The 24567-nt window shown below is 43.1% G+C and overlaps 1 long non-coding RNA gene across 1 annotated transcript; it reads left to right on the forward strand.

Moving 5' to 3' along the window:
- Positions 1–331: 331 nt before the first annotated feature.
- Positions 332–11835, forward strand: LOC102043341. Its single transcript, XR_265235.2, has 5 exons — positions 332–409; positions 7044–7102; positions 7438–7496; positions 8929–9121; positions 11256–11835. It is a non-coding gene; the product is annotated as an uncharacterized LOC102043341 (long non-coding RNA).
- Positions 11836–24567: the final 12732 nt, after the last annotated feature.

Here is a 24567-nt window from a genome sequence, read left to right on the forward strand (position 1 = left end):
GAACAATTTGAGGTCTGGCTCTTTACACTAAGTTATAAATTAAACCCATCAAATAAAATGTTTTCCCCATTAATTTTGACATTACAAATGCCATGGATCTCCTTGGGGACAGGGTTCTACCCAATACTCTTAAACACTCACTTAAGTGTTTGCATTGTGGAGGGATAGAATGTAAGAAAATAAAGATAGTGCAGAAGGCAGTATCACTCCTGAGAAGTTGCAGCTGTACCAATCACCAAAGATTAGGAACAGGCCTGCCCTTAACAGGCCACAGCTGTGTCCAATAAGGAGATGAGTGCTACAAAAGAGTGGGTTAGCTGGGTGAGGAGATGATGGAGTTTGTTGGTTGTGCTGTGAAGATGGTGGAGCCAGTGCTATGAGAAGCTGCTCATGAGAAATCACCCAGAAGGTATGGAACTTTTGCAATAAGTTGACAATGTTGCAGAATCCTCATTTTACTGGCCATCTATGCGCCAGAGGCTCCTCTTGTGTTTAACAATTACAAGTGACTCCAGTGAGACCTTAGTCTTCAGAGCTTTTTACAAAAATGCTGACCTGCTTCTCATATTCCAAGAGCAAAACTGGTTAAAGGAGAGAAATCTGGGCTGTCCACACTGTTTGTGTGTGGCTGTTACTCAGGGTCAGTGTTTCTCTGAGCAGTCAGGCAGGGATAGATTTTTATTTGCCCAGGTCTATCTCACAGCAACAGAGAAAGACCTTATAAACATGGGAAAATCTGACACAATAAAGCTAGCAAGGGAAACAGTCCAGTCTTTTAGAACTAATATATATGCATGCATTTAAGGAATGGCATATTATGTAGCTGAGACAAAAATCTATTGAAACATATCAGAATTGTGAAGTGAAACATTGGGTTATGGATGGATGCTGTTTTCTGACTAAATAAGCATCCTTTGTGGTTGGTTTTGGTTTATTTTATCTCTTTATTTTTCACTCTCACTATTCAGTAGGGGGTTTGGGGTTCCTTGGACTCTGCAGAGGATCAGTCATTTTCTCCCTGTGGCATTCTTAGCAGAGCATCTTCATCCTTTGTCTATTCACAGCTGACTGGGTGCACTGAAGTGTTCTTATTCTTTTTGTTTCCTAAAATCTTAGTTGTAGAGAGAAAAATCAAAAAAGAGGGCAACTAACTGGGCAGATCCCTGTAGGGAACTCAAGGACCTTGCTTTTGTTGAAATTGTTTGGAGCTCCATGAAGTTAATATTTCTACCTGGCAAGTTAGCCAGATACAAGAGGTGTTAGCTTTTACTGAAATGATAGAAGAATTTTCTTGGGGCTTGTTTTGTTTTGTATTATGTTTGTTTTAATACAAATCCTGACCAAATCCAGAACCAAATGACAGTGTCTGCACCCAGCTTTCTGCCAGCACCAACACAAATTGATAGAATGGCTGGTTTGTTTGTTTGGGTTTTGGTGCCTTTTTTTTTTTTTTCCTTCTGTCCTGGGCATAAATTCCCAGTTCTTGTTTCATTTTTTTCTACATTCTCTGCTTCCCTGGAGTATTGCCATTCTGCTGCAGACACAAGGCCATAACCAGATAAGCTCTCCCCTTTGCGCCTGCATTTACTTGCCTGCATTTAGGATGGAAGCAGTGAAGAGCCCTTCACAAGGGCTGTGAGGGCAGGACAGCAACTGCATCTGAACAGCAAGAGGCTCTGCACATGAAACAGAGATAATCTTCCCTGTTTCTAATAGCACCTGTCTACCCTGCAAATTAATCTCTGGGAGCCTGAAGACGGGTACCCAGAAAATGAGGTACAGACAGTGGCAGTGTATGACAAATTTAGATTAGCAGTGATCTTTCACAGCCAGAGCTAGTACTCATTTCTGATCTCGTGGGCAGCAGATACTCATTGAGATCAGTGGGAGCACAATGGGGGCTCACCTTGCCCACAGTTACTGTATTAAATGACTTGTAACTCAAAAGGTCTTGGATGAAATTTATTATTCTACACCAAATACATCAGTTTACAGTGATGTTTTGCTCAAGACAAAGCCTGAAGAAGTGATAAGATAATGGAAATCAGGAGAGGGAGAAAAAAAATTTAAATCTCGGTTATTTTATTATTGGTTTTTTTAGTCTAAATACCTGTGGATAATTTTGTTCCAATTCCACAGAAGCAATCCCTCTTCGCAAAAGAAATTTCAGATCCCACAGTTTCCAAAACAAGCCATGCACTTGGAAGGTTTTATCACAGAAACTATGCTCACTGTTGAGTAAAGAGAAATTCCCTCTTATTTCTTATCATTAATACAGGTCCTTAGCTGACTGGCTGGACTTTCCTAGTAGTGTGTTGATGGTGCTAGTCAAGAATATTCTGTGGTCTCCAGGTACGTGCCTGAACTGACATGTTTCTGAAATGGCTTCTTCAAACACTGTTCCATTGCTTTTTCAGTTTGGGAATTAAAATGGAAAGTGCATTCACTCCTTAATATAGAAAGAAAACTGGAGATTATATATTAAAATGTTTAAAGTGGTTAAATTAGCAATCAGCACAAAGTGAGTTTGGTCCATTTTTTAAAAGCAGCCCCCCATAAAGCAGCCCCCCAATAACAGGCAAATTACAGGTCATCAGACTCAGATCCACTCTCCCTTCTCATTTTGATGAGATTTTGTGGCTCTTTCATTCATTTATGGTAATGCGTCAAATTATGCTTTAAGAAAGTTAGAAATGAAGACAAGAGATGCTGCTTGTTTGAAAGTATTTTGCATAATGCAATGACTTTTAAGTTTGGGTAATGCCAAAGATTGATAATGCAGTCTAGCAGCAAATAAAATGCTGACATCCTCTGCAAGCTTTTCATCTGTAGATAAATATCTTTGCTGCCACTGATATATGCATCTTTGTCCAGCTTTGTCCAGCTGTGTGCTGTAGTACAGAGCCATCATTTTATTCTTTAGACAGCCAAAATTCTGAATTGTATAGGCCAGCAATTTGTTATACTTAGTGGCCTGATAGAGATTTCCTAATGTTATGTGGACATACCAGAGCAGAGAGATAATGTGATGATCAAAATCAACATGTATAGGGGTACTTACCATGCAGTATTTTCCTTTTTTTTCCTAGCCTGAAACTAGCTAACCCTTCAGACATGTATATTGGTAATAAAAGATTTGCTAATAAAATAATTGCTTTCATATCTGCAAATAGAAACCCTGCAAGGATTGTACTGCACCTGGGCAAATGAAGTTTTCTCCAAAACCAGTTGTTTAGAAAAAATCATTAATTAATTAACCTGTGCTTCCATGAACAAAGGGCATTTTAATTATTATTTTCCCTTGTCTTTTTTGATTTTTGTTTACAGGCCTGTTTTTTTTTTGTGATATGCATTCTTCTAACTGTATTTGGTAAGTAAATTACCATATCCTCTACCTGACAAGTCGTCTATAATATACCATGCAGGGAAATGGTGGCTAAAGGAGTGGGAAAGAGGGTGTTTCTCTTATTTGCTGGGCCTGCTAGTCGTGAGGTGCCAGGACAAAAAGGGAGACTTGACTATTTCACTTCCCTGGCTCTTGCCTGCTCATGGGTATTTTGAAAGCACAGGCAGAACTGTCACTGAGCCAGTGCAAAATCTGTGGGGCACTAGGGCTGAACCCATCCATCCCATGTAAAACATGGCCCCAAATGCCTTGGGTCAGCCTTTCAGCAGGGCAGGGAGCTAACAGGTCAGCAGGAGCAATGGTCCATAGCAGTCTCACACTCTCCAGGTGTGGTCTGTGAGGCACAAATTCTGTCACTCCCCCCCGACCCCCCCAAAACAAGAGACACAGCTAAGTGGGTTGGGAGGCTGATGATCAGCATCCATGGATTTTGGGTGACCAACATTCAAGCGCTGCTGATGAAGAAATGCTGCAGTATCCCGAGGTCAAGCGCGGACCTAGAATGAAGCTGGAATATGCTGAAGGTCTGGATGTGCCATGGTAGGAGGCCAAAGCACGTGTCAGTGTTTAAAAGCAAGCATTGCTCGTAGTAGCTCATAAATATTATACTTGTCATCTTTCCCCTCCTGGTAGACCTAGATACTAGGCAGGTTTAACTCCATTTTAAATCTGCTATGTCTATGACTGAAATCATAATATTTATGCAGGGTAGTTTTTCAAGAAGCTTAGTGAATGTGAAAACAAGTTCCTGGGTTTTCCCCTTTCATGGAAGCAAGCTGAAGGTCAGATTTACAACATCTCAAGCTACATTCTGTGCTCATTTACACAGCTGTAATCTTGAGTTATGCCACTGAGGACAAGCAATTGCTCCAGACTTACAGGATATCACTGACAGCAGAATTTAGCTTGGGGTTGCCAAACTTGACAGAAAAGGAGCTGCAAGGGTGGAATTTGTGCTCGTGAAGTAGCTTGTGTATATTCAAGGAATGCATAAGCCTAAAGATTTATTAGTAGTGTTTCAGAGCATTATTGAAATTAGACCTAATTATCTGTGTAATTTGCTGGAACCAGCATTTTAGCATTTTTGATCAAGTATATGCCATTAATTTAGAAAAGAGATGTACCAGGCTGCTCTCAAAAAGAAAAGAAAAAAAAAATTAAAAAGAAATCCCATCATTTCTAAATAGTGTTTTTCAAAAATTTCAAAGGTTGTTGTTGCTGGAGTCCCTCTCCCCCCTTTGCATAACAGTCCATTTGCAGTCTAATTGTATGGAAAAAAGTTCACGTCATCCCTGAAGGTTATTCCAGCAAGAAGAGAATTATCTCCTTGTTCCCAGACTAGCTCTGCCATCCCTCTCCTTCTTGTCCTTGCTCCAGCCCCATTATGCCACTTGGAAATGGTGCTGGCTGTCTCTGGATGAAGGAGCAGAAGGCAGAGCTGTGAGCAACAACCAACCTGCTCCTTCACAATGAAGAAAGTGCAAGGCTCCTGTTCAGACCTGTACCCTGTTCTCTCTGTCCGGGCATGATCCACAGGTGCTGCTTGGTTTGAAGATGTCATCTCCATGCCTAAGCCTCTGTTTCTGCTGCGGCTTCTTGCCAACCTTCTGGTCTCCTGGTCACCTGAGATCCTGGCAAAGAGGAGTGTTCTTGTGATGAAAACAGCAGCCATGCAAAGGTGCGGTGCACCTTGCTTTTCTGCTGATTTCTTTTTGGAGAAGATCCTTTGCTAGTCTCTTTGTCATGCATTTAATAGTAACAACGGTGCTTACCTCTTTCTGAAAGTGTGCTTTGAGGATACAACCATTGTTGTGTACGAATAGCTTGAAGCTTACATGAACACTAAAGTTGAAAGCAAGAGGAGAGACAACACAGCCAGGTTATTAGCCATCATGTTTTGCCAAACCTCTGCTTAAAGATGCCTTTGGTTTGGGACAGATGCTGTGTGGTGCTTTTTTTGTGGTCAGCATTTCTCTAGTTCAGATTTTCACTTCCTTTTTTTTTTCCTTTTCTCTTTATACCTTCCCAACCCCTGCCTCCATGTAGGTCTCCAGCAGCATAAACATGGTCAGCACGTCATTTTGGGAGGCAAGCAGTAAATATGAAGGATGGGGATGCTCTCATTGAAATGTTCCACACACTGGCGCAAACAGTGGAGAAGCATCAGCTCAGACTTTCCCAGTAAATGATTAACTTTTGTTTGTACAGAGGAGAGAGCCACAGTAAGAAAGCAATTAATTACACTGGCAGCCCAGCCAGGCCAGCAGTCAGCAGTGCTCTCGCTTGCAGCTCCTGGCTCTGCAGGTCTGATTTGAGAGTAACTAATTAAACGCAGGTGCAGGCTAGTAGACTTGTGGAATTAATGCAGTGTCTTCTTTTCGGTGTTCCCAGGCATTTGTAGCTCACAAAAATAGAGCAGGCACTTGGTGCTACAAATAATAATAGAGTGCTGATGACGGAGGTAATTAATCCTTTATTACTGTGGCGTGATAGGCTGCTGCTAGGGCTGTCATTCAAGCACTTCTTATGCAAGAACATGTCTCAGAGGTGAAAGAATATGGAGTAGTAGAAAGAGGAGTGTTCTAATGGACTTGCTTGTGTTATGGGCACAGATAGATCTTCAGGGTTTTGGCAAGATTGTCAAAACTCAAGACCAGAAATTCACTGCACTATATTCTGGGTTCTACCTTTGACTCACCAGGTCACTTTTAGCAGGCAGCAGCTTAAAATAAAAATTCAGTCTCATTCAAATGGTACACAACCATTTGTTGTGAGAGAAATGCAAGGCCAATGACTGTAGCTCACAGTGGCCTTTCTTTTTTATTATTCCTGAAGATCCTCAGCTGGCCATTGTCATTAACAGGCTACTGACTCCAGCGGGCCCCAGGTTTAACCCCAGTATTGCTCTTTATGATGGTGCAGGGGGTGATTGTCTTGCTTTAAGGGAGACTGGCTTTGAGTGGAGGTAATGCAGATTCCAAGGAGCTGCAAAAAGAGCAAATACATTTGTCTTGCTTTAAGGGAGCTTTGAGTGGAGGTAATGCAGATGTCCAAGGAGCTGCAAAAAGAGCAAATACTGTTTAGGGTTATTTATTTCCAAGAACAAATGCTGTTCCCCTTACTAGTTCAAATCAAGCTGCAGGACTCAAGAATCTTTTTCAGCTAAAATTAAGGGTAAACTGTGAAAATGTTATCAACCTTCTCTCTTTGTTGTCTTTTACTAGTTTGTAATACCCCTTCTTCCTAGACACAGGAATTTTGGGATTTTATGAGATGTCAAGAAGGAAACAACCTTCTGTGGTAGTTGCCCCAAGGAGTGCCAAACATTAAGATACTTCAGCCTCAATGTAAGGGAAAACCCCAAAACACAATGTATGTGTTTAAAGACAAGGAGTGATTTCATGTTCTTGATACTTCATGATGAAAATGGTCCAACGCTATTAGGAATGTTTATAGTGGGAAAATAATGCCAAGTCTAATAAATGATCAGATAGGACAGACCATGTTTTATTCAGTGTGGGAACCAAACACTGCCATATTGTACAGATTTGCTGATCTGGAAGAATTGTTCTTGCCTTACAGAATGCAGCTCAAAAGCTGAGCACATGAATATGACAGTTTTCTTTTTTTAATGCAGAGAATTTTAAGACAGAAACATTGCTTGGAGAGTTTTCTAAGGGATTCTGATCAACTTCTGTAATTTCAGGAAATCAGCAATAATTTGTTATCTTTCCATATTTTCCAGTGGCTTTTGTTTTTCTTGCATCACAACTCTTATCCCATTAGAGACAAATAGTGTTCAAGTATTTGGATGAGAACTAGTATTCTGCCACAAATTTTAATGCTAACTCCACGGTAGGTAAATAGCTGAGAGCAGTTCTTAGAGCAAGGATAGTTTCTGATTCTTTTCTTCCTCTTTGCTAGATACTTGTGGCCCTGTGGGAAATTTACATGGTGGAGTGTTTGCCCTCACAGGGCACACAAAAGGTTTTTATAAACACTTTTCTATGACCATATGTATTTTTCAACAGCGTGAAACATTGCTGACCTTCTCCTGGCTGTGGGTCCTGATGGGAGAGAGCTGGGGAGGGTGAGGCCCTAAATTGCTGCTCAGCTCACAGAAGATTGTGTGTGTGTCTGCATAACTAACCATGGGTTGTGCCTGCAACAAGCATGATTTTTTTGTTTTCTGAACTCCATGCTCTGAAATTTCCAGGAAGCTGCTCTTTGCTGCTGACAGTCGCTATAGGGGGTGATGGCAGCAGTGAGGTGGCTTTTGTTCATGTCTTCTTGTCTTCATTAATTTCCAGTGTGTCATTTGAGCTGAAAATATGTAGTTGGTCTTGATGTGTTCAAAAGCATGATGTTGGCTAGGTGGTTATTTATGTCCCAGTAAATATTTGATGAGGAGGTGTGTTATTTTTAGCCACAATCACAACATATTATTGAAATCTATAGGCCTGAAATAGGCATCTAACACATGATCGTTTGTTACCTTTACAGTTTCCTGAGAATTTTTTCCATTTTCCTTCACAATCTGAACTGAAAAGGGGGTGATTCACAGTGTTGGTGCAGATTGTTGCACACAAGCTGCAGAGTGGGGGCAAACACCAAGCCTCAAATCTCAGGACCCATGCTGATGGGGGATGCTGCAGCCGCTGGAGCAATAAACCCATGAGGGCTGTGCAAATATGTGAATGTACAAATGGATCTCAAAGCTGTGATTTTCATATTCCAGCAATCACTGCCGTAGGAGTGCATGACTGACAGCACAAAGGACTTAGATTTACTGTAGAGAGATGTAAATTGATAAGCCAGTAGACAGCCATCATTCTTCCTTTATTCTCTCTCTGTATCCCATGTCTTTCTCTGCTGGCATAATCAAAGCTGACACAGTGCATTCTATACCAAGTTATATTTTCGTAATTATAAGACAGTACATGAGATCTGAAGTTGTTATTCAGGAAATGGCACAAAGCTCACTGAAATACAGGTTTTCAGATTGATCCTCTGATAATATTGTTTTTCACATAGATTCTGGATACTCAGACTCTACATCTATGTCTTTAAGCTGTCTGGGTGCTTTAAGAAGGGGTAAGTACAGGAGGAAAAAAATAGAGGGAGCTTTTCCTTTTGTGCAGAGGGAAAAATACACAAAGCTGAGATACTGGCTTTCTTTCTCCTTATCAGCAGCCAAATCTGAAGCATTTTGCCACACTGTTTCTAAAAACGTTTGTAGGGAGCTGACTTGGGGGGAAGAGTTACAAGAATTCAAGAAACAAAAACAGAAAGATCACCCATAAAGACCTAGATGAGCAGTCAGCCTTCCCCTCAGCTGCCTGACTGGTGTGGCACACCTCTCATGTCTTGAGGCCAAAGGGTCTTTTTCCACTGATTCATCTCATTAGGCTCAGCTGCCTCTGACTTGAATTGCAATGTTTTTAGATCTAAAAAGAACAGACCGTGAGATATAATGGAGTTGTTATAATACAGATGCATTTGGAAATCTCATTTTTCCTCAGGTCTGAAAAAGTGTGGTAAAATCCGAACGCTAATATTGCAGCCCTTTGACCTCAAATGTGTACAGCTGAAAATTCAGATCCCATCTGGACACAGGGAATGTGCGACTTGAAAGAAGGCAAATGAATGAAGCTTTCCATGCTCTGGAGCTCCAGCAGAGAGGTTCTGCAGATCACCTGGGAAAATCCCAGTGCTGTGAGTAATCTTCCATATAGTTTCATTTTTAAATTCTCTGGTATTTTAATTGATTTAATGAAAATAGCAAGGAGAAAGAAAAATGATATTTGGATTTTTACTTAAAACAAATTGAAACTAGTAGGAAAAATGGGATCATCTCTCTTGACAAAACAGAGATTATTACTTTTCATTGAAAAACTGTAGTCTTTTTCAATGTCAGACTTTTTTTTGCACTTCCAGAAATAAACTCAGAAGGCTATAGCTATACTTCATGGATGTTTATGTGCAGGCCTTGTCTGCTCATTGGGCTTCACACTCATAAGATCTCAAGTTTTGCTTTGCCTCACTGACCTACATGCACAATGACCATAAGGCAGAAAGCAAGGTCTTTCTCTCCTTTTCCTCTTTAATACAGGAAGTTTCTTAATCCCAGTAACTCCTCTGCTTAAATATAGTTAACAGGTAGTTTTAAACAGGCAGAATTTATTTTTTCTTTGAGCAATTAACTCAGCTGCCAGAATTGGGAACCTTTTTATGTTAAATTTCTTCTGCAGTTGATGGAAAAAGAAAGATGCTTCTGACAGGAGGTGCAGATCTTAGTTGTCCTTTGGAAGCACTTGGTCCTTGATGTGGATGGTACCTGATTCCAGCATCTGAATTTTAAATGCTTCCAATTAAGCAGGATGGGCCTAGAACTCTCCATGCTGCTGGGAGCTTGCTGGGGACATGTGAGGAAAAACATTGCTGGTCATGCACTCCTATCAAAAGGCAGTTCCTTGTCTTAGAGCAACTCAGGGAATTACAAAAGAGGAAGAAGTCCAAATATTTTTGGCTCTAGCTAGTGAATAAGACAGCTTATTCTAACTACTAATAACTTAAGTGAGAGTGGTTGTCTGAAGTCACTTAAAGATGAGCCCTGGGTTACTCCCATCAGTCTGACTACCGTTTAAACCTTTCACTTGCGTGTATTGATTGATGCATTATTGCTCATGGCAGTGAAGGACTTTTCACCAGAAACCATCTGCTGGGGGGTTATAAGGAGTGTACTGGAAAAGAATTGAAATGTCTCTGTAATTTGTGCAGTGGATGCATAGCTCTGTAAGAGCTGCCCAACTGGACATTGCCAAATGATTTTACATAGGTCACTGAAAAAAATCTTTGGAGTAGCTATGCCAAATTGCTATGAGCACAGATTAGTTTCAAGCATAGAAAGAAAAATGCAAAATCTTATTACTAATTTCTAAGGACATCCAATTCACAGGCATCCATGCCAAAAATGTTTTTACTGGACTATTTTCTTAACAGGGTCATTATGTCTCCTTCAAGGTAATTCTTAAAGAAAGGGTTTACTTCTCCTCACTTTTTCATGTCTGTGTCTCTGGCAGGAGTAGGCCTTTGGGAGCATCTTAGGAGTGAAAGTGTAAGAAACCAGAATGCCTGCTGCATGTTTGTTGCTGCATATTCCTTCAGAACTTGCTTTTGAAATGCATATTGGTTACAAAATAAACCCGAATGAGCCATTATACTCTGGTGTGTAATTATGTATTTAGGACACATACTACACACAGCTTTAAAAGAAACCTGTATGGAAACAAATTGCATTACATTTGCAAATAGCTGAAGGTAGTTGAGCAGCAAAATCTCAAGCCTTTCAAAATACTGAAGTAATTTACACCATTTTCTAAAGTAATTATCTCCCTAGCATCAGATTCCAGTTGTTTCAATGCCTTTGCTGCAGAGGTCTCAGTATAGCATAAAAGACCTGGTCTTGGCTGTCTAACAGCCTTGATGTAGATTTAGTGCTTCTGCTGATGTACCATGGCAGAGCAGGACTGCTGGCCCTCGGGAGGGAACGCTACTTGGGCTTAACACCCCACAATGAGAGTGGAGACATGTGCCAAGTAGAGAGGCACCCCTAGGGCAAGGGTGAAACCCAGCTTCCTCTCTCCCCAAAGTTTAGTGAGGAGCAGAGGTTTAAGTCTTGGTTGAACAGTTCTGTGATTTAGAGGAGTGATGGATTTACTTTTGTGGCCAGCCTCGAGGATGGAGAACCCTCTGGCTTCTTATTTCAGGGTTTTGAACTGCCACTAGAGCAGGACAGTGCATCTCCCCAGCTTTGACAGTGTTGTACCACTTATTTTTCCTCTTTAAGTGGTGCTTGGCAAAGTACCTGCCTCTCAGGGAGCCAATCCTTGGAAATAGCCGTGTGTAACAGGAATGGCAGCAGGCACCACTAAGGAAGCTGTGTGCCTGCCTGGGCCGATGATATGGAACAGCATCAAGCGTGCTTCCCTGCCTTGAGACAGCAGCTCCCACACTAAATCTACAGAATGCCTTTCTGTGCACAGTGCAGCTGAAATGTTAAGAGTCACGCTTATTAGCACTGGCACATATAAGGCAGAGCTGCAGTAAATGAGTTAAGTGTCCTGAGGATTTGAGGACTGGGGTGTTGCTTTTCCTTTTCTGGAGCTGAGCACTCGAGAGACTTTCATTAAACCTGGGACTTGGCAGATCCTCATGCTGATTCTGCCACTTATTTGTTGTTCGGCCTCAGGCTAGTCACTTAACCTCTTGCTGCCCTAATTTCCCCATCTGGAAAATTATATTTACTAACCTCTCCTGGGGATTGCACGGGGCCTAATGAATGCCCGTAAGGGATTCGAAGATCCTCAGATCGGAGATGATACAGGACTGCAAAAGATTCACTGCATGTGCGAGGAGGAAGGGATGTGCTCCTGGCCCCGAACCAAGCCTGAAAATCTAATCAGCGGGGGAGGATCTACTCTCTGTTTTAGATTAAACCCTCTTCCTTGTGGCCTTTTCGGTTTTGCTGGTTGAAGAAGGAGGCAAGTGACGGAATGGGGAGGAGGGCAGCTGAGGTTAACTGCTTTCCCCTGTTGGTCCCCGGGATCTTTTTGTCAGTGCAATAACAGCTGGATCTCCCAGGAAGGTAATGATCTTCCTGGGTACTCCATCTTGCTGCAGGCTATTAGAGAAGCCAGGCAGCCCTGTTGCTGCCCATTTCTTTAACAGGAAAAAATGAACCTCTGACCAAAAAAAAAAAAGTTCCTCCATATAATTAAGCAGCATTAGAATGAGGCCTGTGCCTTTGCTGATGAACTTCAGTGAAAGCAGATGGTCACAATGGTATTAAAAACTAAAGGCTTCAGTCAAGCTTTTAATTGAAAACAATTGGACCCTGCTGGATGGTAATTACCTTGGCTGCTTGCAAATAATATCACAGCACTGCTACCTATGAAAGAAGAATGAAGACTGAGTTAATAAGAACTGCTTAATCTGCATACAATAAACAAGGAGCATCCAAAACTATTTTCTCTGGTAGCTTCTTCCCTGCAAGAGGCTTTTAAGTGGTTAGCAGTGTGAAAAGGAACAAGGAGTGGCAGAAATTGAAACGTGTGAAATGTTTGCTGGGTTTATAAAATAACTTGAAGAGCCCATCTTCCCTCCTCTCCCTCCTTTTTTTAACAGCTGAAATTCCAGATGCATCTGAGAAAAACAGCAAAATATAATAAAGTGGAAAAGCTCTAGATTATCCGGCATTCCTCCTCTTCTGAATGGCAGCAGTAATGAGAGTGTTTATCTTGTTTTAGCTGCTTTCTTCTTCCCTTGCCTGATCGACTGGAAGGCTGGGGCCTTCTAAACACCCAGAGTGTTTTTCACCATGTTCTTAACTGGATTTTAACGATCATTAACCTAGTATGCCTCAGTGTCTAACAAAGCAAATGTAGTACGTGGCATATTTTGCCTGACCATTTTCTCATTTCTCTGCCTAGTGCTGGGATCAGATGAGGGTTAGAGGGCTAAACCACCTAAAAGGGTCCTGAGTCCTGATGTGCTATGCATTTGTTGACACGACGTGACATTAGTACAGCTTTACAGTGTCTTCTCTGCTGTGAAAAAGGATCCCTGTGTGGCTGTGGGTGTGCAGGTGGAAAAACCAGTCCCAGTGTTGTCTCTTTTAAACACGGGTACTAGACGTGTATAGAATGAATCAAATCTTGTCACCTTCCATGTAAACACTGTTTTTCATGTGACTGTTCTCTGGGGCATCACTTTTTGTTCCCCTAAGCAGGCAAGATGCCTTGCTGCCCCAGCAGACCTCAGAAAGCAGCAGCTACTGCAGTTTTGCAAAATTAATGAGTAGCTGTGAACTGCTAGTAAAAGTGATGCAATGATTTTCCATAACATATCATTTTAGAAACAGTGACTTGAACTACTTTTTTTTCCTATCCAAATATTTGTCTTTTCAAGGCACCAGCCAAGAGTTTGTCTTGTCTTGTCTTGTCTGGCAGTAATGCGAAATGAACTTTTCCAGTGTGTTTCGTCTGGATTTGATGATTTTATGCCGGGAGTTCAACTTTCATTCACTTAATGCGCCATGGTTAAACAGAGAGTGAGGTCCTGAACCTGTGAAAGTCAGAAGTTTTCACAGTGTCTTTGGTATGATTTTGCTTATTTTTATGTAACCAAAATATGCTTAAAGCTTTATTGCTGTAATGCCTCAGAAATTGCTTGCTGACACAGTCACTAGACATTAGGTGTATTTCACAGAATCATCAAAACTGATGGTTTTAGTTCCTGCACTGCCATCTAAGTTGAGGTATCCCCATTTGTGCTTAGGCCTTACCCTTGGTCTTTGCTCTGCTGCTCGACAGCTGGAGAACAGATCTGCAGCTGATGGGGCTGGTGTCCTGCTCTGTCTCCTGGCTCTTCTGTTCAAGCTGGTGGCAGCATCTGAGCAGAATTTTGCTCACTACCTTGTCCTTTATCAAAGAACTTGGGACAAATTTGAAAGACCCTTCAAAAGTGTCTTATGCTAGTGGCTGTGGTGATTTTATCAATTTTATAGCACCTACTTTTAACTCTACAGAGTTTTACTTTTAACTCTACAGGGTATGATCATATTGCAATTACTGCTTGCAGCTTTAAGGGAGCTGGTGTGGACCATACTATTTTAAAGGTATAAGCTCTATTGATCTAAAGTATTCTGAGCGATAAACAGCTGCTCAGGTTGATTAAAGCTGAAGGGAAGCTGAAGCATTTAATCAATCTCCAAAGCTGCTCCAAGTATATTACAAAGCAATTGTGATTATTGCTATTATATGACAAGCTATATCATAATAAAGAGAGAGGGATCATTTTTCTTGGAAGCATTTCGAGGTGTTTTGGTGCCTCTTCTTAGTCTGCCTCATGCTGTCACCTCTGAAGCTTGCCTAAGTGACAGAGCATGCCACTCAAGCAGACTAATCCTGAAGGGGAAATACAAGAGCAGGGCCTTTCAGCTCCCCAGAGCCTTCTCTTCCCTGTGTCTATGTGTGGCTGACAGCAAGTGCTTGGGGAAGAAAAACAAGAAAGAAGGCAAGTGTACAGTAATGCTGGCCACATTGTAACTGCCTCTGATCCTGCATAGCTTGGGATGTTCTGGGCTGTGGGATGTGTTTGTGCCTGTCTAAAAGTCCTGAAGGCACTTTTCTTTTATTACTTTTTTTTAATCACTTCTTGAACCTTTCTTTGGACAGCCTTGGGCTTCATACCATCCCATGGTGGTGCATTGCACAGTGCTCTGACATGGTTTTGTAGAATAGTGCTTTTTTGCTCTTGTTTTTCAACTTTCAGCCTGATGTTTTCTGTTAGTGCCTTCTTACTCTCGTGTTAAGAAAAGCAATGGATAGTAGTTATATGTTAACCTTTTCTATTTCATAGACACAGAACTCTGTCTTATTCTGCTCCGTTGTCTCCTTTTCCAAGGCCTATTTAGTCTCCCTTTTTTGGAAGGTGACTTATTCCTCTCACCATCCCTTTCACATCTGCATCTGCTGCCCTTCTCATTTTGCTGCACACTCTTCGAAAGGGTGTAACCAGAATTTCATATGTTAGTTTAAGATGTGGGTTTTTCTAAGTTTATTACTTCTTTCTTTTTCAGATGCTCAGTGATCTGTACTTATTACATAAAACATACATATGTCATGCAATATTGAAGACATATGATTTCTGAAAATTAAGGTGCTACATGAAATAATCTTAAACCTAAGATCAATCTTATGTTGCATTTAAAATGTAAAAATGGATAGTATATGAACAGAGTAGGACTCTTCCCTGTAGAAAATATAATATGAAAACAAATTAATGTATAAGTTTATTAAACAAATATTAATTAATAAATAGACAAATTAATAGAGAAGTTTATTAAACTTTGTCCTTGCTGTAGTTGCAACAAAGAAATTATAATACTTTAGCCTGGAGAGGATAGCATTTACAAAGGCTGACTTCTCCAGAGGGTGTCTTGTGTCAGTCCTCTCAGTGCTTTCTTTAGTCTTTCTCCACCAAAAACAGTCGAATTGTCCCAAAACCAGGAAGGCCGTGCTGTCTGAAGGGACCTCCAAAGGTACCCTGTTGGGAGCTTCTGCTTTTGCTGACCGCACCCCATACAGGCGAGCCAGACCCCCTTGGGTTAGCAGGAGGACACAAGATGTCCCTTCTTTTGTTTCTCTATTATGATATCTCTTTTGAAACTTGGAAACATTTGAAGCCTCTCATGACCTTCATGTGAAACCTTATGCATGGTCCTGGTGCACTGGAGGCTGAGCCTGGTGCAGTTATCTTTGTTGCACAAGGTTTTTATTGCAACAACTGTTAAACCTTCTTTATGGCGGTTTCACATGAGTGTCACAAGTCTTCTGGGAAACTTCTCCTGAGTTTCACTTTATAGTGGTATGAGAGTCTTGTGAGTCTTGTGAATGTAGGTTTTTAAGTGAGAGTTTAGACCAGTAAATAAAATTTTAATTGGGAAATCTTGAGGCCCTCTGTGGACGGATTGTTTGCCCTGCGAGAGAAGGTGTTGGGTCCTGGGCCTGTTCAGCTGAGGGGAGAGAGAGCTACAGGTGAGCCTAAGAGCAGCTCAGGTCCTTGGCTTAGCTTGGCTAGGACTAGTTTCAGTGTGCTGAATGAGTTGGAGAGCTGAAACTACAGATCTAGCTGTCAGAGGTATCCCACTGGAAAGTGGGCCATAGCAGTCTACTGGCAGTAGCCCTCCTTTCCTTAGGATTAAATTTGAGGAGCATTTCCTTTGCTCTCCTGTGTTAATTTAGTGGTGCCAGTCTGGTACAGCTACAAGGCACATCATCAGAGAACCAGTTCAGGTTAAAAGTAATCCTTCTTTTTTGTTGTTTTAACCAATTTTAAAATTGATTCCTCCCACAGCTCCATGAAAATTCATCTTTGTGCCACTGCGGCACAGGGCAACAGTAGGAGCAGCCTTCAGGGAGTGCTTCACCTGGTACTGGGTTCCAAAGAGGCATTTTTCAGACTGTGGCTTTACAGTCAGTTTTTAAGATCTCCCTGGAAATATCTCCCAATCCCATGGCTCCATGCATTGCCAGCTGAAGATGACCATTTGTGAAACTGGACTTCAAGCCAAGTCTGTGGCAAAAATAGACTGCAAAAACAACGAATCACAGCTCAACACTGCTGCACAATACTACACTAATGCTGTTCTGCCATGTTTTGGGCTGCAATCTAATTGGCCCCATGGCACATTGCTTTGGGGTACTGAGATTCATTGCAGGCCTACAGGATGACTGGTGTCTCCTGAGCCTTTCAGGGTGGGGCCTCGCTGCTTTTCAGGTCCTGCTGCTGTTTACATGCAGTGCCCTGAGACTGGCTGTCCAGCTGCCATCCTCCACCTGATTGCCTCAGCCTCATTGCTATTTTATGATCAGAGACTGTGTCTGAGCAGAAGGATGTGAGTGCATCACCTGCCTTCAAGAAAATCAGTTTGTGCCGAGGAGGACAGGATTTTTAGGCACTGCAACTGTCAGTTAACATCACCTGGAAACCAAGTGTGATGCTTTGAGTGGGGTGGGACTGATCCTGCACCCCAGCACTCAGCCTTGGCATTGCTTTCACAGGGATCAGAATAATTCCTGGCCAAACTGAGACCCATTTCTGTTTATGTTCCTTTCTAAAACTAATCTCTTTTTTCTCCACTGCACATATTTTCACATTTGTGCTAATGAAAGCACTGGATTGTTCTAGGGGATCACATGGAAAATATCTGTGAGCTTTGGCCATCTCTCTGAAACACTACAGTCAATTTGGTGTTTGCTTTGGCATGTTGCTGTGAAAGATTGTAGAGTGCTTGTGTTTATAGGCATACAGGGAAAGCGGGCTCCTGCTCATTGTGCCTTTGTGAGGCTGCCAGACTGTCTGGCCCCATCTATTCTAGTGTAAGTGAAAAGAGCCTCACGAGCGCTCGCTGTGTGCTTGGACCAGGCTCTGCTAGGTACTGTGCTTGCTTGGAAGCCATTCTGTCAGCTTGAAAAATATCTCTCTGCCTGAATAGTGTTTACTCCCTGTTGTTACAAGTAATGTGTAGGATTGCTTGTCAGTGAAGAAATTTTTCCTTCTTCCCTTTGTTTCTTCCGTCTACTGGGCAGCTTTGCATATAGTGCATTTCGGTGGCCCTCCTGTAGTAGAGCAGCCAGCTGCCCTTTGAGAGCAAGAGAGGATTTTCCATACAGAAGAACGAGAATTAATGTGTTAAAATTGGTGATACGATGCAGCCCTGGTTGAAAGATTTGGACATTGCCCTTGAGAAAGGACTTACTTTCCTCCTGCAGCCCGCTGCCTTCTGAAGGAAGATAAGACACAGGTTTTCAGGTGGAAGACTTTTCTGTCCAAAGTGAGATTTCTCTGCTTAGTGTAGAGAGATATTGCCCAGCTGAAGCTCCTACAACACCCTTTGAGAAGATGAAGGATGACTCCAGCAACCCCTCTATTAATTTTCCTGTCTACAAGAAAGCTTGTTCTAAAATTTAATGATATCTGTGATCACCTGCTATATTGAACTTGGAGTCTGAATAGCAGTTTGCAGAATTCAGGTCTTCTTTCCTTTTTCACGTGACAACAAATATTTATCTCAGATTTCCTCTTCTGGAAGAATAGCTGGAAAACAAATGTGCATTGATGGGAATTGCCAGGTACCTGGCCCCAGCCTGTAGCCCAGCTATCCTTAAGTCTGTAACTGCACTGAGTATTTGGAGGAAGAAGCAAATACTGCTGCAATGGATGATTGGAACTAAACTGCAAACACACCTGCCCACTGCTTCCCCGAGAGCTCTGTCAGCTTTTGTTTCAAGCAGTGGCTCTGTTAATTTCAGCAGGGGAGGTACAGTAGCTGATGCTTAACAATTAATATTTTTTGTTTTCTTTCAACTGTCACGCTTTGCCAGCCAGTTTTGCTTTACAAAATCTGTAAGTAGGGAAGATAGTTGTTTTCTTTTGTACAATGGACATGAAGGAATTTAAAGGATTCAAGAATTAATGAATAATGTAGGCTGTTTTTACAACAAATATTCACTCTCCTACGTACACACTGATACTGGGCTCAGATATTTTAGTATCAGCAACAGAGCCAAACTCCCAGGAGACAAAGCTAAATACACTTTTATTCAGTGTCAGCCATCAATTTGTTTCCAACCTTCAGGACTTACTTTTGTCAATTAGGGGCTTCTGCTTGAGAACCTGGCCTGTTAGCTTGCAGTGAAAGTAGCTAGGACCAGGCACATTACCTGCACAAAGCTCTCCTGTGAGACTCTGTGCAGCCCAGTCAGCCTTGCTCCTCCTCCTGCTGTTCTTCATGTTGCTCCTGTGCATAAACAGTGCTGCATGTTCTTAGACCAATAGACTCAGGCACTTGGCTTCTCGCTAAAGCAGCTGAACTACCTGAGGCAGGAATAGCAGGAGCCTTCTCAAGAAAACCAGTCAGTGAGGTTCTCTGTGTCTTGATCTGATTGTTTGGAGGGATATTCATGATATTATGGAGATTGAAGAAAGCCAGGGAATTTGCAGTTTCCCTGTAGCCTATGTCAGATTCTCTTAGTCCTGCCAGTGTGAGACCTTTAAGGAAGGATTTTCCCTGGTGTAGCCTTTTAGTTTTTTGGTTGGGGGCATTTGCCTGATATTTGGAAATACTGAAAGCAAACTCTAAGAAGCTTGCTTTGTCAAGAAAGCACCTTACCAAAGCTCTGCCTAGTGTAAATAGATCAATCCTCCAGCTCAAGGGCTATTTCATACTCTGTGCCTCAAAGCATCGACCATCCTAGCATCAACAACCAGCAGGATGTGGAAGGACCAGCAGGCCCCTGGATTTCACCAGTACCAGGATTAAACATTTGTTTCCAGTTCTCCAACCAGTCTGTCTGAGGGTTCAAAACACCGCTGTGCCTGCTTGCATGCCCCCTGCCAGGGTATGGGCACATGCTTCTGCAAAACCTGTCAGAGGTAAGCTGCTGCTGAGAGCTACACAGCACTGAGTGCAGCCCTGTGCATTTGAGAAGATAAATGAATCCAGAGGAAGAGGCTTTTGCTGTGCTGCTGCTATTTCAATGGGAAAGTGGAACCCTGAAATGCTCTGTTCTACTTCAGTAGGTCTAAGAGGAGCCTTTCTTCAGAGATCTCTGGCACCCAGACTAATTGAAATAACTCCAAAGGGCTCTTCTAAACCTAATTCTTCCCCCATGTTTTCAGGTTTTTTTTTCTTTTTCTTTCCCTCCTGTCTACACCCTCTCTTGAACAAAAAGCTTTAAAACTCTTCTTTTAGAAAGGATTCAAATGTGATTTGGATGAAGTTAATGTGAAGTCAAGGTTGATTGCTCATCTCCCTGTAACCATCAGCAGTGACTGAGTGCTGGTGAGTGTGAGAAGGGAGTTCAAACATAGCTGGGAAACTTGTGAGCAAGCTGAACAAAGGGTGGGCTGGAGGCTGGGGATCACTGCTCCCCCTCCCCCGTGTGACTTTCTCAGCTCACGCTGAACCCTTTGATCACTGTCCAGCACGGGGTTGTGTGGCAGCCTGGGCTGGGGCCAGGGATGTATACATGGGTGGAGGCTGCTGTAATCTTCATATGCCCTTGATCCACCCTGTACCCTTATTTCCACAAACACTGTCGCATATCACAGTAGGGTGCATCACTGCCGGTGCTCCTTCAGCTAAAACACGGGACTGTCCCTGCCAAGCACAGCTCCCTTTTCCAGAAATCTCTCTGATAGCAACAATTTGAAAAGTGTGCTTGTGTTTTGTAACCATTACTCTATTTTTGCCAAGCACATTTGTATTTGAGACTGAAATACAACACTGTGAGTACAATAGTGCTATTCAGCACACAGAGTTCGTGTCTTTCAGAAGTGGCTGTTCTGGGAGAGCTGCACAGGCGAGCATGGCTATCTTGGGAAGGTGCTGCTCATGAAGAGACCACTGCCAGAATCTTACCTCTGGAAGCACATTCTCCAGACCACCTGCTTTAGGGCAGTATTTTACCTCCACATTCCTCTAATAAGGATTTTAGTACTGCACTTAGTGCCTATTAAGAACTCTTGAGTCCAAGATAAGTTCTTACAGATGTGCTACCATTATCATTCATACTTAAATGTTGACATAGTAATCTGCAAAATGAGCTGAAACTCTTGAAGAAAAAGGCTAATTGTCTCTAAGGTAAAGTGGATGGGAATCAGTGCTGGAGAGGCAAGCTGTGGTCCCTTGTGCTTTTCAGTTGCATTTGTTTGTGGCCATTTGCCATCAGAAAGTGGGAAGAGGGACCTGGATTCTCCTGACTGCCTCTGCCACTGAGTCTTTGGGTAAGTTTGCCTTCAGCACAGTGGCACAAGTAGACTTTAGGTGTTTGAAGACTGCCAGCAACATGTGGCATGTCAGATTTTAAAAAAACCTCCGTTTCCTATGAAAAACCTACAACAAAACAGATATGGATTCCACTCTTCTGTATTATTTCCTATTTATTTTAGGATGGCCAGAGGGCCCTAAAGGCCCTAAATTGTACCATTGCCTAGCAAAATCTTTTTGGCTAATTCCTACAGTACAGTCATGTAGGACCCTCTTGTTCAGTGACAGCAGCTTTTCCCAGGTGGTAGATCCTAGCAGGTCATACTAAGGATGTTGCAACCCTGCAATTACTTTTCTAGTGCAAATGCTGAAACTGGTTGAAGAAGATTGAGAAATCCAGCCCATCTCTCTTCAGCTCTCCCCTCCCGTCAAATCACTTCAAAGGTCAATGAAATGCAGTTTTGCCCAGACAGAGGAAAAGCCGTGTTGTGGAGTCTCCTCATTCCTCCACGTTTCAGCACAAAAGGACCAAAACAATACACAGGCTAGTGCGTGGAGCATGAGCCTGTGAAACTGCCATGAGCCTGCCAGTTGTGCAGCTCAGAGTCCATCTGGAGCCACAAAGAAGGGCCAGGATGTGTGGGGGCAATAGCCCAGGGCTTGGGCATGGGTAGCAGGCATGCTGTGCGATGGTGATGCAGAAAAGCAGGTCTGACTTGGGGACCCATGGGACTTCTGCCCTTCCTGTCCACTGCTTACAGGGAAGCTGTAGCCAGGTGAGCTCAGCCCCTGCTCTGGGACAGTAGTGCTTGCTGCTCTGCTATATAAGAGCATCCCCTATCCTGCTACTCTGGTGTAGTTACCGAGGTAAAAATCCTATGTTGTAGATAAAGATAGACTATTTGATGCTCAACCAGGGAATAATCAATCCCTTTGTATCAGGTAGAAGATGCAGCTGAAGGAGCCTGGGGTACCTTTATGCCTATTTACTTATTACTGTATCCACACTGGGAACTGTGGTGCTGCATTAGGACAGAAGACAAATGCCCAGGGCTGCTCCTTCTACAGTGCCTTGGAGCTTGATGTCACCCCAGGAGCAGCCCCCAGATTGTTCTGCAGCATCCATCAGCCCCAAAGATCTGGATGAGGATGTGGCCCTTACCCTGGGCCTGGACTGCAAATCAGCCCTGAGGTAAGATGCAGTGATGAGCAAGGATTGAGGGAAAAATTAATCTGGTTTAGGAAGCTACCTGTCTTTAAGATTATTTTGAATGTTCTCATTTTTTATGCAGCATTTTAGAACGTTTCAGCTGCTCCCATTTGGAATTCAATTTCTCTCCCTTTTAATCAATAGCAGGTCTTAACAAAACAATATCTCACAGGAGACACAAGCACACGGTGCTGAACAAAGCAAAAGAGCCACTGGCTTACAGCAACAATTGCTGCTACACAATGGGTTTTCAAAGCTTAGTATATATTTTGTCCCTGCTGGGAAAACTATAACAAGACTGAATTAGTGGCTAGGCTTGCCAAAGGGAGAAATTAAAGTGTGATGACTTGTCTGACACCTTGAAGTACCTTTATTTATTTTGGGGGAGAGGACAGCATGGGGAAATAAGATGCCTATTAGGGAAAACTATTTTCTTTGCTTTCCAAAGCGTACAGCAGATATGCATGCCTAAGGGCTTAATCCAGGTCAGGGCTCAGGAGTACCTTCTGGTAGCTCTTGAGAGGAGCTGACAAGTGTGGGGATGCTTCCCACAGATCTGGGGACGCGCAGGGGTGGATGTAGGTGTGTGGCTTTCAAGGGCAGGATGGTCTGGGAGTCCCTTCTCCTTGCCAGGGGAGGCTTGGGATTGGTTTGCAGGTGGCTGTTTGGTGAGGGAGAGAGAAGAGGGAGATACTATGTGAGAGCAAAGCAAATTCCCTTCCCTGTACGTGGCCGGTCACCCCTGAGCTTGCAAACTTGGCTTCTCATCTGTGGATCTTGACAGCTCCTTGCTCTGGCACTAATGGGTTTCAAGAGCTCCCAGCGAGCTGTAATCACCTTGGTTCAGGGCTCAGCTTGCACCTTTACAAGCACCTTCACCCCTTGCTGTTAACCTGTGGTCTCCTCTATTCAGCAGCTGAGCTTGTAAATTCATGTAACCAAATAGCTGTGCTGTTAACTGCCTGCATGAAAGTGAACAACACATCCATCTTCCAGTGCCCAGCCAGCAGCCTAATGACACTGCTCACCGTGCTTGTGGGCAGCCTTTCAGACATAACTAACTCTGGCACTGTAAAAACAATTGTTTCAGTGCTCACACAGGCCACATGGCTCATCTGGGCAGAGGAGGGAGGTTGTGCAGGCAGAAGGCTTCCCACGGACTGTCCCTGTGCGCCAGTGCCCTGTGCCATCGTCATCACATTCCACGGTCTGATGGCTGGCTAGGGAGAGCTTCACCCTGCTGGTAAATTGTGCCTCACACCCAGAGCAGCAGCCTGCTTGCAGTGGTTTCATTTTCGATTGTGATTGATGTTTGATGAGTCTTTTTTAAAAGGCATGCCTCAGTTTTGTTGTCTGTAACCTGAGTGCAATTCTCTAAAGTAAAGTGCCAGCAGGAGGACAGCCGCTAATGAAACACTGAATGGTGCTGAGGTTTTCTGCCCTCTCTGCTTCTTGCTGAAGACTGTGGCTTGAATCCTTCAGTCTTGAGATTGATCTTGTCACAAAGATTGTCTGAATGCAGCTCTGGCTTCTTATGACCGAGTGTGCAGGAGGCTGGGCTGCAAGTTCACCCTTGGCTAGAGACCCCACAAAGGAGCTCAGCTGGGGACACCACTGAGGGAGACAAGGCGTGGCTGCTTCCACGGATGCTCATGTCACTAGTTGTTATTGGAGGAGAAACTGCGCAGCTTTCTGCCTGCAAGTAACTTGGACCTGCCATCGGCAGCGATCTGATGTGTTACCTTCCTCGCCCCAAAGCAATCACAAGCAGTCAAAGTTGGGAGCACATGAGCTGACAGGGGTTGAACGGTCGTTGCTTTTCTTTATTTGCTGGCTGCTTACCTGGTGCAACAGGCACTAGAAGAGAATTTCTTAATTAACCGGGCTCTGTCCTGGGCAGCACACGTACACTGCCAATGGGTGCTATGAAAGCATAGTTATTGCACTTTGGCTTGGGAAAAGTCCCAGTGCAGTTGTATTGTTAAGGAAACAGTCTTGGAGGAAGGGAGAGAAGGAGACTGGTCTCCACTCCAAAGGCTGTTTGTTGTCTTAAACATCTCTGGATCTAACCTCAGGGGAGGTGGAGGGTTAATTTGAGCTGCCTTTGAAAACAAATTTGAGCAGTGCACAGCAAGATCTCAGGGAAGCAATGTTTATAATCTGTATCCTGCTTCAAATTGTATCGGCACCATGCTTCTGCCCCACTGCCAAAATTAGCTGCAGTCACCAGGAAGCAGCTGGTGTCCCGAGCATGAGACCTTGCACTCAGCCATCGTTGGGTAGCTTTTATACAGTTGTGAGGATAGAGTTTTTCCTGGCTATTGAGCATCACCTACTCTTTACCTTTGCAGCAGCAGCAGGAAATTTCTCACATGTGGAGGCTGATCCAGTGCTTTCAATAATGCACAGTTCCTGCTGCTTTTAGTAGGAGAATTGTTTTACAGTGCATAGTTGAAACGTGTTCTTAGAGAAGTGGTCTGTCTTCTGTCCTCTCTGAAGGAGGGTGGGGAATGCATTGCTCTGCCAGCTGTCTGCCCGTGCGTCATCAGAAGCACAAGGGTTATGATACGCAGTCCCTAAATTTAAACAACAATATTAGGGATTTTGTCAAGCTAG

This window comes from Geospiza fortis, unplaced genomic scaffold, assembly GCF_000277835.1.
Source record: "Geospiza fortis unplaced genomic scaffold, GeoFor_1.0 scaffold41, whole genome shotgun sequence".
In the NCBI taxonomy this organism is placed as follows: domain Eukaryota; kingdom Metazoa; phylum Chordata; class Aves; order Passeriformes; family Thraupidae; genus Geospiza; species Geospiza fortis.